The following is a 16,950-nucleotide window of genomic DNA, read 5'->3' as shown; positions in this document are numbered from 1 at the left end:
CATTACTGTTACACCTGAACGGGGTATTTCCAAACAAGAAAAGGTGACTATTTATTCCAATGTCTAAAACAAAAAAAGTCAGTCCACTTTCCTGTCCCACCTAAAAAAATGACATACATTTGCATAAAACCATACAGATGCAAATTCTGGAAATATCAACTTTAATCCATGGCCTATGAGGAACAGCTTTGGGAACTCAGCATGTTTAGCTTGGAGAAGTGAAGGTTAAAAGAGGACATGAAATTCATGTTTAAACATTTGAAAGGATATCATTTTGTGAATAAGATTGTTTTCTTCTGTGCCAGAGACTATGACACAAAGCAAGGGATTAAAAAAAAAAACAGGAAAAGAGATTCCACCTAAACATTGGAGGGGACTTCCTGATGCTAAGTGCTGTTCAACAATGGAATACGCTGCCACAGAGAATTGTAAAGTCTCCTTCACTGGAAGGTTTTAAACAGTGTCTGGATGGTCATCTGTCAGGAGTGTTTTGACTATATATTCCTGCATGGTAGGGGGTTGGTGTGGATGGTGGTCCTGGTGGTCTCTTTCAGTTCTATGATTCCATGAAGCCAAAATACAGTACATATCACTATAGTGAGGAACATTACCATACTAACCCAAAGATCCGAGTCCTCTGTAGAGTTGTCAGGTCATCCATGCTCTGGTGGTATGTGGGAAGCGTGAGAAGTGTAATCCAATACCTCTGGAGAGAACAAGAATAAGCCAAAAATGAGCTAAACACTTCCTGGGTAAAATTGAGGTATGTGTTCTCATCCTTGTCCTCAGCTGAGAAGCAACCAGAAGAAAAGGAAGATTGCAGGTGTCTGGAAAGATATCACTATATACCTGATTGTCAGTGTTTTGCTTGGTCGTAGGTTGTGTTGACCTACTTTAAGGTTGTGGTAACAACAGGAAAACTACTTCAGAATCATAAATAAATAAATGTTATTATATAACAAAAAGGAGACTTGTGCCACCTCTAAACGTATTGAAACATAATGTTTCAAGGGTTTCAATCCACAAAAGTCTATAGAGAAATAAATCTGTTAGTCTTAGAAGTGCCACAAGACCTTTTTTTGGTGATGTTATAATCTATGCATAATAATTTTGTGAGATTTGGATTTGGGACTTTGCTATTTGGGCCCAGCTCTTTTTAAAAGGTTACGCCCCTTCAATAATAGAATAATATAGCCACCCCTTTGAAAATTTCTGCATTGACTGATGGAGCTGACATCACGAGAGGTAAACACATATGGTTGGATCTACTGAGCAAGGCTGGTAACGTACGGAATTCTGGGATCTGTAGTTTTGTAGGATAGTTATTCTTCTCTGTCAAAAAATGTTGGTGCCACAAAAAAACTGCAAATCCAATTCTACAGCATGGCACCATGGCAGTTAAAGTGTGTGCAAGTGCTATATATTTGCAGTGTAAATGGTCTGTAAATCAAGATGCTGCTCTGTGACTGGCACTGTCGCAGTCCATCCCCTTCCCATATGATGTCCAACCTCTTTGTCTGCTGAAGAAGCCAATAAACTTTTGAAAGCTAGTATGATGCCTTTTACACCTTTCAGTTGGCCTAATAAACCCATCAGAATGATGGGTTTGGATTTAGATGCAATTTGTCTACAACACATTTCCTCTACTATTTGCTTTACACCACCATTATTCCCAAATCTGACAAGAACTTCCATTCTATAATGAATTCAGTTTTTAAAAAAAAAAAAAAAAAAAACAAGACAGCTATCAGTTGCCACCTGCATGCTAACAATTACAACTTGAAAGCCACAGTTCAAAGCATATTATCTTTCAGATGAATTGTATAGACTTTTTCTGATCAAGTGTAATGGGGATAATACTGCTCAAGCAGAAAGATGTATTCAAAAGAACATGTTTCCCATGGATTATTGACTAGAAGTGACTTCTTTCTCATGATCTCTTTGTTCCCCTCCAGGGGGCTTTTGATTCAAAGCTTAAAGAATTCAAAGGTTTTGTTGCTGTTCAGGATATTCAAGTACATGCATAAGTAAAAGACATGATTGTCATGAGCTGAATGAGACTCAGTCACAACAAAGTAACCCTGATAACAGTATCACAAGACAGAGGGGCAATCTGGACCAACTTCCATGCATTGCAATCCTAATGCAAATATTTCTTGGCCACAACCAGGATGAACAACTGTAAGAATCTGTGGGCTAAATTATCTCACTCTCCCCCTTCCCCCAAGACCTTATAGGGCCACACATCCTCATCTCATTCCTCTCTAAAAAAGAAAAATCTTTGTTTGCTCCCAAATGTCCCCTAGAGGGCATATGAGCTGACCTCATGTCAAGGACAGATTAGGTGGCCGAAATGATGGATTTTGATATGACCATGGATAAGTCGAGGCACACATTAAACCTGAAGAATTTTCTTCAGGTCCCATATTTCTGCTAAGGCTTATGAAAGGATCAACACTGATCCCCTAAGAATGTTTTCCACTACTTTCAGGACTTACATAAAATAAATGGTCTGCTCCAGATGGCAAGGTGAATCCAAAGGCATTTAGTAGCAACTCTCTCCATAGTCCAGTCCCCTCACGATTGACCTTTTGGCATACCAATATGTGTTCAAGTATAACACAGATATAAACTCCTTTGTCTTGAGCCAGTGATCTCCTTGGTCCAGCTAAGACTGGATGGTGGTGGGATCTCAGGCTTTAAAGTAAGGCCATGTAGCCCATCGAAACTAAGGCCATGTGGCCCATCGAAGCCATTTATCCGGCCCCCACGGCACAAAGGCAGAAGGGGGTTGGGCTAAATGACCCAAGGGTTCTCCTCTTCTCATTATTATTATTATTATTATTATTATTATTGTTATTATTGTTATTATTATTAAACATTGAGGCTGGGAGGCCATCTGTGAGGGGTGCTTTGCTTGTGCTTTTGATACACAAAGGCAGAAGAGGTTGGACTAAATGGCCCAAGGGGTCTCTTCCAACACTCTGTTGTTGTTGTTGTTGTTGTTGTTGTTATTATTATTACTGACAACATTGAGGCTGGGAAGCCATCTGTCAGGGGTGCTTTGCTTGTGCTTTTGGTGCACAAAGGCAGAAGGGGATTGGACTAAATGGCCCAAGGGGTCTCTTCCAACCCTCTTTATTACTGTTGTTATTATTACTATTACTATTATTATTAACATTGAGGTGGGGAGGCCATCTGTCAGGGGTACTTTGCTTGTGCTTTTGGTGCACAAAGGCAGAAGGGGGTTGGACTCAATGGCCCAAAGGGTCTCCTCTAACCCTCTTTTTTATTATTATTATTATTATTATTATTATTATTATTATTATTATTATTATTGCTTGGTGGCCAACTATAGTCCAGCCCTCCAATGGTCCGAAGGATCGTGAACTGGCCCCCCGTTTAAAAGGTTTGGGGACCCCTGCTTTAAAGTCACTGCACATACACAAATCAGAATTCATTTTGAGGTTTGCCTTCATTGGGACATGTGGGGAAGCACTGGTATTCTGAGTAGTCACTCTATGATAAGACACAGGATAAGATCTCCCCAAAACATACTTGGAACAAGTAAGGTTCTCATTACACAAAACAAACCAAGTCACTCTCATGCACATATATGATTCTGAAATTCAAGGATATAATTATGTATCTGGGGTAAAAATAGATGCCCTGTTATCCTATAATCACTGTTTCAAAATGTCCCATGTGGAATATATGTAAGAAATAGTTCAGCAATTGTCTCTACCCTTTTGTTGGGAGAAGCATCACTGTAATGGGTCAGGCCTACCTTACAAGTTTGGTGGGTGGCCCACTTCGCAGGACTGATTTGCAACCATTTTGTAGGAAGGGCTGATGAGTGGCCATTTTGTAGGCCTGGCAGAGCAAGGGGGAGGAGCAGTCAACCATAGGTGCAATCTGATTGGCTGAATGCAAATGAGAAGTTGCTTAGCAACTGGAGATGGGCAGAGCCAAAGTGACAGTTGGAGCCAGGAATTCTTTTTCAATTAGCAGTCGGGAGTTTGGAATTCTGTCAGTGAGCACTTAGTTTTTGAAAGTCAGTCAGTTAGGAGTTGGTCTTTGGCATTCAGTCAGTTGGAAACTGTGTTTTGAGAAGGAAGTCTCTTTGAGGAAATACAGGGAAAACCTTTTAAAAAGAAAATGCTAAGACCTATATTAGGGAGCTCTAGGGTCTAGAGCACTGCTGTTCAAATCCCAGGAGAAGTGGATTTAAAAGTACATTGTCCTGTTTGTGTTTCCTTGGTGAAGGAACACATTTACACAGAAACCAAGTCATATGTACATTAATGTTAATGAAACCATTACACATATTTACTATTCAAACTACAAATAAACTACAATTTCTTGTTTCTTCTCATATAAACTGTCACGCGTCTCTCACTCTCAAACATCCTGAATAAAGCATTGGTGGCATCATTCGATATAAGTAGCGAGTTCGAATCCTCTACAAATTTGGTGGCAGCAGAAATAGAAACCTCTGATAATTTGAGAAAATCCTCCCCATTGCATATTGTTTAACCCCTCTCCCCATCCTCCATAATCACCTTGCCCTTAACTTTCTCACAATAGTAGAAACATTGTCATACTTACTGAATATGGAATATTCTGAAGCACCATAGTAATTGCTCATCTGCTTTCATCTTTTCAGAGATATATTAGATAGAGTCTAATGAAGGGAAATACTTCAGTGACAGAAATATGTATGTCCTCATGAACAACTTGACATAGAATGGAGTAATTAGAAAAATAATACTTATAATTTTGTTACTCCAAGTGGTTTTTTAAAATAATATTCTAACTATTATGGCAATAAAGAAAAGCTAATTAGTTTTATAAGAGAAGCTACCAAACAGGAGAACACTTAATCAGCATGATTTCCCTTCCTAATTTTTATTATTATTATTCATTTAGTCTGAATACTAGTGCTGAGGTGGTAAGTGCTATGGGATTTATATCAACCTGCCTGACATTAATTAAACCTTTCTGAAAGCAATAGATAGTCAAACATTTTGCTTAATATGCTATTTTGAATAGTGAAAACTAGAACATTGTTGGATTTACTGAGACTCGTTTTTGTCATGTGGATTGGCAAGCTGTGTCTAAAGTTTAACCCAAGCATCATACCAAATCAGTAAGAGAAATCCTGTGGCCCAGGGGTCTTATGCACCCCCTACGGCAGTGGTTCTCAAGCTTCCTAATGCTGTGACCCCTTAATACAATTCCCCAACCATAAAATTATTTTCATTGCTACTTCTTAACTGTAATTTTGCTACTGTTATGAGTTGTAATGTAAATATCTGATATGCAGGATGTATTTTCACTCACTGGACAAAATTCGGCACAGATACTTGATATGGTGGGGTTGGGGGGATTGATTTTGTCATTTGGGAGTTGTAGTTGCTGGGATTTATAGTTAACTTACAATCAAAGAGCACTCCGAACCCAGCCCACAATGGATCATCACCAAACTTGGCACACTACCTACATGACCAACAATGAATACTCGTGGGGTGAGGATGGGGAGATGTTTTTGAATTCTGGAAGTTGTAGTTCACCAACACTCAAAGAGTATCCTGTACCAAACTGATGATAGAACTAGTAAACATGCCACATCTACCCGATATGCCAAACTTTGAATACTGATGGGATTTCAAGGGGATTGACCATAGAGGTTGGAAGTTATAATTCACCCACATCAACAGAGCAATGTGCACCCAACTGATGGATCTGGACCAAATTTGGCACAAATACACAAATGTTTCCAAAAAGGAAGAGAAGGACAGGTAGAAAGTTCTTCAGTCTTCTCTGCCAAAGGGGTTCCCAAGATCATCAGAAATATGTGTTTGCTGATAGTCTTTGGTGACCCCTCTGACACCCCACTCACAACCCACTAAGGCAGTGATGGCCAACCTATGACCCGCGTGTCAGCACTGACATTCCTAGCCATTTTTGCTGCCACGCTGCCACTTGCAGATTGATTGGATGACTAATGTCTTTTGTGACCAAATTCGGTGTGATTTGGGCCAGTGGTTTTGTTGTTTACTCCATGGGAATTATGCACATTACATTATATATTATTCTATTATTATTGTAGTATATTATTATATTATTATTATATTATTCATTATTCATGACTACATCGAAACTACAATAGAGAGAAATCAGCGTGGAAACTGCAAGAGGTACCATAGATTGTTGTACATGGAAACAATGGTAGTAGTTTTTGATTTATTAAATACAGTTATATATTACAATTATATACTTTTGTTATTTGAACTATATATACTGTGAAATTATGGGTTTTTTTTCTCAAAGTGACACACCACCCAAGTCATGCTAGGTTTTTTGGTGAATTTTGACACATCAAGTGCAAAAGGTTGCCCATCATTGCCCTAAGGTGTCCCGACCCCCAGGTTGAGAAACACTGCCCTAGGGCCATTTCTGGCTCCTTATCCACTTTGATACATTCCAAATGATTGGGAAATTAGGATTCCAACTCCCGAAAGCTCCAGAAGTAGCACATTTCCTTTTAAAAGATGATACAGCCTCCCATTGCACCTTGTTTTGACTCAAAATATTAGAATACTGGCCACCAGTAACTTTGTTTCGAGGGAGGTGCTCCTAATGAGTATGGTGGACAAAAGATTGCTACCCAAACTCCAGCAGCTTGGACATTTCTGCACTAAACTTTTGTTTGATCTAGGGAAAAACATCCAATTTTACTGCAGTAGTCTGGAAAATGTTTGTTAAAAATTATAATCGCCAGAAACACTCAGATAATGTGACCAATAGCCATACTGGCAGCGAGATTCTTTGAGTCTCTTTTAAAACCACTTTGAGTTGCTTTTACAAAAGAAAAAGCAGGATAACCACAACATTTTCCAATCTCTTCCTATGTTAAAACAACATAATTTGTGGTGTGTTCAGAAGTGATTATGATTCTTTCAGAAATGGGAGAAAAAGCCATCCCCAATCCCCCTAGAATGAAAAGTTTGTTTGGAAATTGAACAAGTGATCTGGAAAATAATATCTGCCAAGGGAAAGACAATTTCCAAAATCACCTCTCACATAATGCTTAACTCTCATACTGCCTATGGACTTAGGCATTGAGGAAATAACTGACTCTGTATAGAGGCATGGGAGGCGACAGTGTAACCAAGGCAGTGGAGCTTTCTGCTCTACTGGGACTGAATAGGCTCTTGGCTTCAGTGTGTAGGAACTCACTGAACTCTATGTACCTCACTACTCCCAGAGAGATAGCCGTGCTCATTTTCTGCAGCAAAACAACAGATGTTTCAGTACCTTTATTTACTTTTTTAAAGTCTCACTGCTGTTTTAACAAGGGCCTTGAACCTTGACTAAATGTGCAGATTTGCAAATGTTTGAAGCATTTAGAGGTGGTTTGAGCATGAATATGTATTTTTATTTACTCTTTCACAAACACACACTTGGTAAACAGAAGCAAAAGATTCAGAGTGGCAATTTTTTTTAATGATTTGCTTTGGTGTTATTAAATTTTGCCAAAGATTATGAAGAATGCTTTTGGATTTTTCAACCTCCTATCCCAGCCACCCATTTCGTAGTATCTCTGCTACGTTGTTCATACAGTGTTCCCTCACTTATCGCTGGGGTTAGGTTCCAGGACCACCCACAATAAGTGAAAATCCACGAAGTAGGGACACTATATTTATTTTAATATTTATACATTATTTTAGTAGTCATACACTATTTTAAGTCTTTATCAACAAATTTTGTGTTGATAAATCACCTCCTTCTCCTCCCGTTGCTACTTGGGCTCCTTTTCTCCCCCTTTGGCTTCTCCTTCCTCCCTTCCTTAGGCTGTAAATTGTAATTTTTTATGATTTATAATAGTCTTTTAGAGTTTATTGAAAAACTACAAAACAGGAAATCTGCAAAAAGTGAACCGCAAAGTAGTGAGGGAACACTGTATTTAAAAATCAACCAGCTCTACCAAGGCCTGGTTAGTATTTGCTTCCTTTTTTGGAGTGATGGAAACATTCACGGGCAATAGGTAGCTAGGCTGCCCACTCCCACAGAGTGCTGATACTATGATCCCACTTGCAAAAGGTTGGCCTCACATGCCAAAGGAGTGCTGAAACTGTGAAATAGCTTGTGTTATGGTCCATTGCATGCACAGTTTGACCCAGATGCATATTTACATATTACTTAATCCTCTCCATCCATCTTATTCTCCAGTCTATCAATATACCTGACCTAATTTCAAAATTCCTGCTGTTGCAGATGTCACTGACATAGAGGATATTTAGCATATTGGGAATATACATCCATCAGAGCAATATAATGTAGTCCTTTCAGCATCGTCTTCTGTCAGCAGCAGCTGGAGTTATTGCTTGCTTGGTCACCCCAAGGCATTCATAATTGAAAGGCAAGAATCATGCATGCCAATATGGGCTATAAAAGATACATTTATATGCCAAAAGCAGGTTGAAAATGTCTTTGTCAGTACAGCAAATGGTTTCGTTTATACCTTAATGAAGGCAATTTTCTTGCGTTTCATTTTTGTAGTTTGCATAAATACATTTGATCTGGTACAATGAGGCACATTATGATCAGTTGCAGTGGCCCAGACCCAAATTGTTAGTTCCATATGAAGTAAATGATTAAAACACAGACACAATTGAAAATATAACAGCAAGGATCTGGTTTCTTTCTCAGTGGTGAGTTCATCGCAAAACAAAATCAGATAAACATCACCCTTCAGTCCAAACTTTGGAGTCAAATGTCCAAAATCTGACCCCACTATATTTATTTATATATATATTTGCATAAGTGAGAGAAAAACCACAAGCTGCCATACACACTGATTTCAACACTGCAATTGAGCATTGCTGCTTAGGACTAGAAAGAGTCTGGATTTTTTCAGATTTTAGAATAATTCCAAAAAATATAATGAGGGATCTTAGAGATAGGACACAAATTTAAAAACAACATTCATTTATGCTTCATGCACAATTTATACACACTGCCAGAAGGCAATTTTATACCCAATATTTTGATAATTTTGTGCATGAAACAGTTTTCATACACCGAACCATCACAAAAAAGGAGTCACTATCTCACATACCCATGCAGACAATTTTGGATTTTTTTAGTATTTTGGAATTCCATATAGAGGATAGTCAATCTGTAGTAAGAAAATGTTTTAGTATTATTGAAATCAGTGTTAGGGAAAACTCTCAAAACAGCAGAGCATTCAAAATACAAACAGGATACCTATAGTTGAGCATTCAGCTCACAGCAAGCAGAACGTGAAGTGTTATGGTTGGAAAAGAATTTAGAGCTTAGGAGGCAAAGACGCAGAGTTCTATCTTAAACATTACAAAAGGTTTATTTACAAAATAATAACAATTTCTTATTAATAAAGAACTGGGTCTGAGCTACTCTTTACCTCCATCTCTTCTAGGGCTCAAAAGAGAGGGGGAAATCTCCAAGCACTACATCTCTCCTGACACACACAACCAGAGAGAGGTTTCAATATACAGTAGAGTCTCACTTATCCAACATAAACGGGCCGGCAGAATGTTGGATAAGCGAATATGTTGGATAATAAGGAGGCATTAAGGAAAAGCCTATTAAACATCAAATTAGGTTATGATTTTACAAATTAAGCACCAAAACATCATGTTAGACAACAAATTTGGCAGAAAAAGTAGTTCAATACGCAGTAATGCTATGTAGTAATTACTGTATTTATGAATTTAGCACCAAAATATCATGATATATTGAAAACATTGACTACAAAAATGTGTTGGATAATCCAGAATGTTGGATAAGCGAGTGTTGGATAAGTGAGACTCTACTGTACTAGGATGTAAAAAGTAGAAATCTGAAACAAAGACATGCACCTGTAAATTATCCATTCTACATAACCAGTCAGAATGGGAGCAGAAAGAGAGGGAAGAAAACAAATAGACATATTCCAACTGTCATTCAGGAGTCTGCAGGAAAGTGATTCCCTCAGCCTATTCCTAAACTAACTGTTCCTCATTGAGGACTGCAGACTTGAGCAGTGTGGGATTGAATTCCAACAATCAGTACGTATGACAACTTACTGTATTTAGTCCAGTTATGCAAAACAACAATAGTCGTACCTCCACAAAGGCCTGAACTATGTTTCCCTTTAGCTTGTTGTTTATTCGTTTAGTCGCTTCCGACTCTTCGTGACCTCATGGACCAGAGCTCCATGTTGGCCATCTCCACCCCCAGTTCCTTCAGGGTCAAGCCAGTCACTTCAAGGGTAACATCCATCCATCTTGCCCTTGGTCGGCCCCTCTTCCTTTTTACTTCCATTTTCCCCAGCATCACGATCTTTTCCAAGCTTTCCTGTTTTCTCATTATGTGGCCAAAGTACTTCATCTTTGCCTCTAATATCCTTCCCTCTAGTGAGCAGCCAGGCATTATTTCCTGGAGACAAGTAATCAAAGACCATCTTTAAAGCAAACCTCTAACTCCTTTTTAGAGATTTTGAGCTATTAGATCGGGAGGAGTTGGGAGTTGAACTTTTTTATTGTTCCATTAAAGTTTTTATCAACTATTCCTTTGTGTATATCAACTCTGTTCCCAGTAAGACAAGAACACCTCTTGAAACAGCTTGCAGGGGCAGAACAACAACCCAACAACAACCCCAAAATGTTCTCAACGGAAAGCAAAGGCAAACCGTCACTGAACAAATCTTGCCAAGAAAATCTTGTGATTGGTTCACCCTAGGGTCACAATAAGTTGGAAATGATTTGAAATATACTCATAATGAAAATTGACTCAGAATGATCACAAATTGTGGTATCTATTTGGATTAATTTGAATCAAATTCCCTCCGTTGTGTGAAAAGGACAATCACAGCCTGGCAAGATATCAACAGAAAGGTCATCAATGACACTCGGTCTCTTATACCCACATTTGTTCTGGAGCTGTCAGAGTCCTTGCTCACCATAGTTGCATGCCAGCCCTCAGTCTGTGGTGCCATCTGTTCCTATTTCTTGCCAAAGTTTTTCACTCATTGATGTCAAAGTCTCTCATGTCAGGGGTTTTTGTTGTTATTTTTTTTTGCAAACATTCTTATACTAGAGCTTTGAGCGACTTCCAGGTCTCTTGAAATTGGCCCTTTCACTCTCATTCATTCACTTAACATACTGTAGTCTCCTCAAAGCCTACATAACCCTCCCTTTTCAAATATTGAGTAAGTTTGTCTGGTGGAAAGATGCCCACTTTGGCAACTTTACCTTGTTGTAAAATGACAAGAATGTGTCATCAAAGGTGAGAGCTGCTGAATGTCCTAGTTTACAGAGCAATCCTAATGAGAGGATAGCACAAGGGCTAGTTGACCAGACACTAGGCCATCTAATGCCCCGATTAAAGGCATCTACAGTTCACAGGAATTGACAGGGGAATGCCAGTGTAATCCTAAAACTTACACAAGGATATAAACAGAAGTATAGTAGAGGCAGTCCAAGTTTCAAAGAGATAAAGCAATTCTGAGCAGAATTCAAAGCCAAGAGGGGAGTTGCTGGAAATGTTAGTCCAAAAACATATGTTAAAGGTCAGACTGCCAGGCAGCCAGAAATTTTTATTTATTTATATATTTGCCATATTTGTACCCCGCCCTTCTCATCCCAAAGGGGATTCAGAGTGGCTCACATATATATCGGCAATAATTTGAAACCATACAAATATACATCAGCAAATAACTCTATACATTAAAATCCAACCACTAAAAGAATAATAAACATTAAAATCAATTTTAAATTCACGTAATCCAATATCATAGTCCAAGGTCGTTCCAGTTTTCATTGCACCATTCCGCATCACATTAGGTAAAGGTAAAGCTTTTCCCCTGACGTTAAGTCTAGTCGTGTCTGACTCTGGGGGTTGGTGCTCATCTCCATTTCAAAACCAAAGAGCCAGGATTGTCCATAGACATCTCTGAGGTCATGTGGCCAGCATGAATGCATGGAGTGCTGTTACCTTCCCGTCAGAGCGGTACCTATCGATCTACTCACATTTACATGTTTTTGACCTACTAGGTTGGCAGATGATGGGGCTAACAGCAGGAGCTCACCCCGTTCCCCAGATTCAAACCACCAAACTTTTGGTCAGCAAGATCAGCAGCTCAGTGGTTTAACCCACTCCACCACCAGGGGCTCACTGAAAATATCAGATTGGAAGCTGTTGCTCTACAGCAATGGAATAGCCTAGGCTGGGCTAATTTATAGCCAGTAGTTAATCATCCCAGCAGCCTTATTAGTTCTGTGTTTAGTATTTAAAGTAGAGCAAGGTTTTGCCTGACTGTTTACTCCTAATGTTAATTTGCATTGCTTGCAGCATGCATGTCCCTGTTGCAGAAGATGCCATACTAGGCTTCGGTTGGTGACCAAAGTGGAAACTACATCTGGGCCCTTGCTGGGTTTATCCAGCCAATGATTTCAAACCAGAAGTTCAAAATCATTGGCTTGCTCTCCGCTTTCCATGTAGATGCCAGAAGCTTCCTGGCCCTATGGACACCCCCAAGGCTAACTCTCTGCTCCCACCCAGTCCTAAAACTGCTGCTGTGAGATAAGTAATGTACTCCTCTTTCAAATGTTCTTCTTTTGCTTCTTTTTCTATCAGTTTTCTTCACTGCCCAGTTTTTAAAACCATGCATAGACATTGGAAATATGATGACATGGACAATCTTGATTTTAGCATTCGATAATATATCTTTATCTTTACATCCTTGTTCAACTCTATCATAGCTTCTCTTCCAAGACCTAGCCTTCTGATTTCTTGACTGCAGTCCCCTTTTTTATTAATGACTGACCCAAAATCTAGGAATTTTTTCACTTTCTCAAAGTCCTGTTTAAGTTAAGATTGCCTGGCAAATACTTAAGCATGGTTCACAGCCCACTATCAACAAATCAGGACAAGTTCTCAGCAGTGTTGTCTTTGTATTTAGCTTGTCAATCCTTTCAGACATGATTCATAAATCTTCCAAAAGGGGTGGCTACTCTCCAAATGTATGTGACTGGGACTGGAAGCAACACATTACCATTCCCTTACTGCTCTGACCAAATTTGAATGTGAGAGAAATGGAAACTGACAAATTTATCTGAGTACCTTCAATGTGCAGTTGTTAAAAGTGTCAGTTTTACTCCTTGTGTATTAAACCATGCCAGGAGTGAATCAGTTTCCTGGTCTTTTTCCCTAAGAGTCTCTGCAATTTTAAATCCTCTAAGGGAAACAGTACGGCATGGCTATTTTAGGAATAATTGCACCCATTCATTTTGACTGGTGCAAATGTGGGAGGTATTATTTGACTCATTTGCGAAGAATTCACCCAACACTCACAAATTTCATCATATTCAAGAATGAGGATGGAAAGAGGTAAGAAAATCTGAATGTGGAGGAACGTGAAACGGTTTGCTTTTCCCACCTGTAGAATCCAGTTACCTGTGGCCAAGAAAAGTGTGTTTGCATCTTGTTGCTTAATTCTAAATGGCATTTCCCTTTCTATTTTGTACCTGACTCCATTGGGAGTATCCTGAGCTTCAAGTTAAACACAAAATAAACCCTTCTTGCTTTATGTCTACTCATTTCTAGTCTTATAGGAGTCTTTGCTGTAATTCCTTGCTTTGGCTAGAGTTTGTCAATAATGCACAGGCTTAATCCCTACCTGGATCCTTCAAAGCTTCGGCTGGTTTGCATTGTTTTCTGCATATTTCCTGTAACTCATGCTGACAGAAGTGTTGGAAGTGGGAAAGACAGAGATGTACTGTCTTGCACAAGCAATTATGTGCCTACAGGTGGCAGTAAAGATTGAGATTGACAACGCTCTCTGGTGTGTTATCTTTTTGTGTTGTCTAATCTATTACTTTCCCATTCAGAGATATAATAGATACTCTCAATCTGTCCACTGTCTCTTCCTGAGCCAGTCACCTCTTTCTGCAGTCAGAAGAAGCCACCACTCTCTATCAATGGTGTCATTATTCCAATCAATACATTCACATAAGGAAGGCTGAGCAAAGGAAGAGAGACACTTTTGAACTGTGGTGTTGGAAGAAAATTCTGACAGTGCCTTGGACTGCAGGAAGATCCAACCAATCAATACTCCAGGAGATAGTGCCCGACTGCTCACCAGAGGGAAGGATATTGGAGGCAAAGATGAAGTACTTTGGCCACATCATGAGAAGACAGGAAATCTTGGAGTAGAGAATGATGCTGGGGAAAATGGAAGGAAAAAGGAAGAGGGGCTGACCAAGGGCAAGATGGATAGATGGTATCCTTGAAGTGACTGGCTTGACTTGAAGGAGCTGGGGGTGGTGATGGCCGACAAGGAGCTCTAGCTTGGGTTGGTCCACGAGGTCACGAAGAGTTGGAAGCGACTAAATAAATAAACAATAACATTCACTTAAAATGGTTTCTGGACAACAGACACCAAGCATCTATTTCCTGACAAACCAAAAAGAAGATCTTAACCCCACTGATCCCACTTTGAATCTCTACTGTTTTTGAAGGTCTCCTCAAGGAGTATTCAAAACCAGCTTGACCAGCTTTTCCCCCCTAGTGATGCTGAGAAAGAAGATTACAAAATAGTTATTGCCGTCTCCGTAGTCATCCATGCTGTTTGTAGTACAAATATGCTGCAGCAAAATGTATACACTGATAGATCTCTATGGGAGCCTGGAAAAGAGGGTAAACTTGGAAGATATATAAACCTTCCTTGCTTAGTTTCTCCATACCTCACAACTTTTGAGGATGCCTGCCATAGATGTGGGTGAAACGTCAGGAGAGAATACTTCTGGAACATGGCCATACAGCCTGGAAAACATACAACAACCCTCTCAGAAGATGCTCATAAAGTTGTTCAAGAGGAACATTATGTCCTTCATCTGGAATATTGACCTTTAACTATGTCTTTCTGCTGCCCAAGATATCTATATCTTAGTTTACTCTTATAATCTGAGTGGGAACCTTTAGCTGCCTAAGGTGAAGGGTGAGACAATCTCTTCCCTCATCCTACACAAAGAAACTAACTTGACTGCTAGGTATATAATAACAATGGCATTCCCACATTGTAGCTGAGGGCATTTTAGGGAAACAAGGTAGGCCTTGTGACACATAGCTTTGTCTTCAAACAAAGCCAGAAGGGTTCAGGACGTAAATCCAAAACTTGCTTTACTTGCCTCTCTGCATTTGCGGCCTGAGGTAGAGTTTTCACCTTGCCCAGTGATTGGGTTGGCCATGAATAAGGGACACTTGTCACAGAATCATAGAATCATAGAGTTGGAAGAGACTTCAAAGGCCATCCAGTCCAACCGCTTGCCAAGAAGCAGGAAAATCACATTCAAAGCACGTTCTGAAAATCACATTCTGTCATGACAGAAATATCTGTCCACAAAAGCACTGTCCAAAATAGTGATTCATTCTGCAAACCAACACTGGTGAGCTCTCTGCCATCAGCTGTCCCATAGGAACAATTTTAATGATAGTGCAATAAGACTTGTGCCTTCTTACTCCGCATGATAAGAAGATTCCCTGAGTTAGGGACAGTTTGTATTTCATAAAACAGGACAGTCCTAGAACGTGTAGCTCCTCTCTACATCATAGTCTCTGCTGATTTAAATTCCTCAAATAGCTTTAGAGTTGAATGATTATGAGGTTATAGGTAAGCTCTATACTTACATTACTGGCATAATTTTATCTCATGAAGACTCAAATTACTACTTCTCAGAGTTCTTGACTAAAGACAGCTGCAGCTGTCTCACCGATTATTGTTTTTAAACGCGTCATAGACTTCTCCCATATTCCATTACAGGTTTATCTTGGGTGTTGCCTGCTTAATAGTCTTTGAAAATGCCAGACACCAGTCTTAGTCTTTTATTGTTGGGATGCTAATACATTGCAAGTTTTGATGTTTTAATATACGTAGTTTGCCTTTGACTTTAGAGCATATAAAAGACTAATCCGGATGAATGTTTGTTTCTGTGTCACCTTGCTGAATGGGTTAGGCAAGTGCTGCTCAAAGTGGTGGACTGGTCCTAGTCTATGAGCCACCAGTTGCTGGTCTCTGCTGGCATTTCAGGAAAGAAGAAAGGAAGGAAGGAAGGAAGGAAGGAAGGAGGAAGGAAGGGGGAAGGGGGAAGGGGGAAGGGGGAAGGGGGAAGGGGGAAGGGGAAAGGGGGAAGGGGGAGGAAGGTAGGAAGGTAGAAGGTAGGAAAGTAGGTGTAGCCACTGGACACAAATACGATACAGATCATTGGCACTTTAGAGAAAAAATGTTGGTCCCACAACAGGTAGGCTAAAAAAACATTTTTTCAATATGATTTCCTTCTAAAGTGCAATTTGTTTTCTAAGGCACCACCAAAATGAGGTATTTGACAGTTTCACACCCACTATGTAGTAGGTTTCTGACAAATGTGACAGGAATAATTGCAAGCACAAAAACAGAAAAGTCAATATCATAAGGTGTATATCAGCAGCCAAACTAAAACATGCTGAAAGAACTGACCTATTCCCAATTTTTAAGTCAAATATTTTCAGTATGAATGTGACAGTCTAGTATTTCAATGGACAGAAAAGGAGCAAGGAATGTTTTCACAGCAGATTTGTACACAGTGGACAAAGTTAGAAAGCCATTTTGACTCTCCTTTTGATAGATTAAAATAAATATTTTATACTATAGTTAAAGAATATGATTTTTTCTTCAGCACAAAAGAAAAAATAAAAGTATCTATCTGCAAGAGATTTCAGGTGTGAGCAAAGTGGAGAGCTGCTTGACACTTTTATCTGGCCATTTTGCTAATCTCTCTTTTTCTCTCTCTCTCTGTCTGTCTCACACAGGACCTTTGTATCCAAGGTTAGAGGCAAAGATGTTGAGCACAACATCCCCAACCACTCTTCCTTTGACATTTACAGAAA

At 39.4% G+C, this 16,950-nt stretch overlaps 1 long non-coding RNA gene across 1 annotated transcript in view; it reads right to left on the bottom strand.

The window, feature by feature from the left end:
* The window catches only part of LOC134292432 (uncharacterized), a 97,244-nt gene that overhangs the window by 4,960 nt on the left and 75,334 nt on the right, over positions 1–16,950 (bottom strand). The window contains exon 3 of the long non-coding RNA XR_009999668.1: positions 621–706. This is a non-coding gene — a long non-coding RNA (uncharacterized LOC134292432). The remainder of the gene's footprint in view (positions 1–620; positions 707–16,950) is intronic.

The sequence above is a fragment of the Anolis carolinensis genome, chromosome 6 (genome assembly GCF_035594765.1).
Source record: "Anolis carolinensis isolate JA03-04 chromosome 6, rAnoCar3.1.pri, whole genome shotgun sequence".
NCBI classification, from domain to species: domain Eukaryota; kingdom Metazoa; phylum Chordata; class Lepidosauria; order Squamata; family Dactyloidae; genus Anolis; species Anolis carolinensis.
This window is presented reverse-complemented; position numbering and strand designations above follow the sequence as displayed.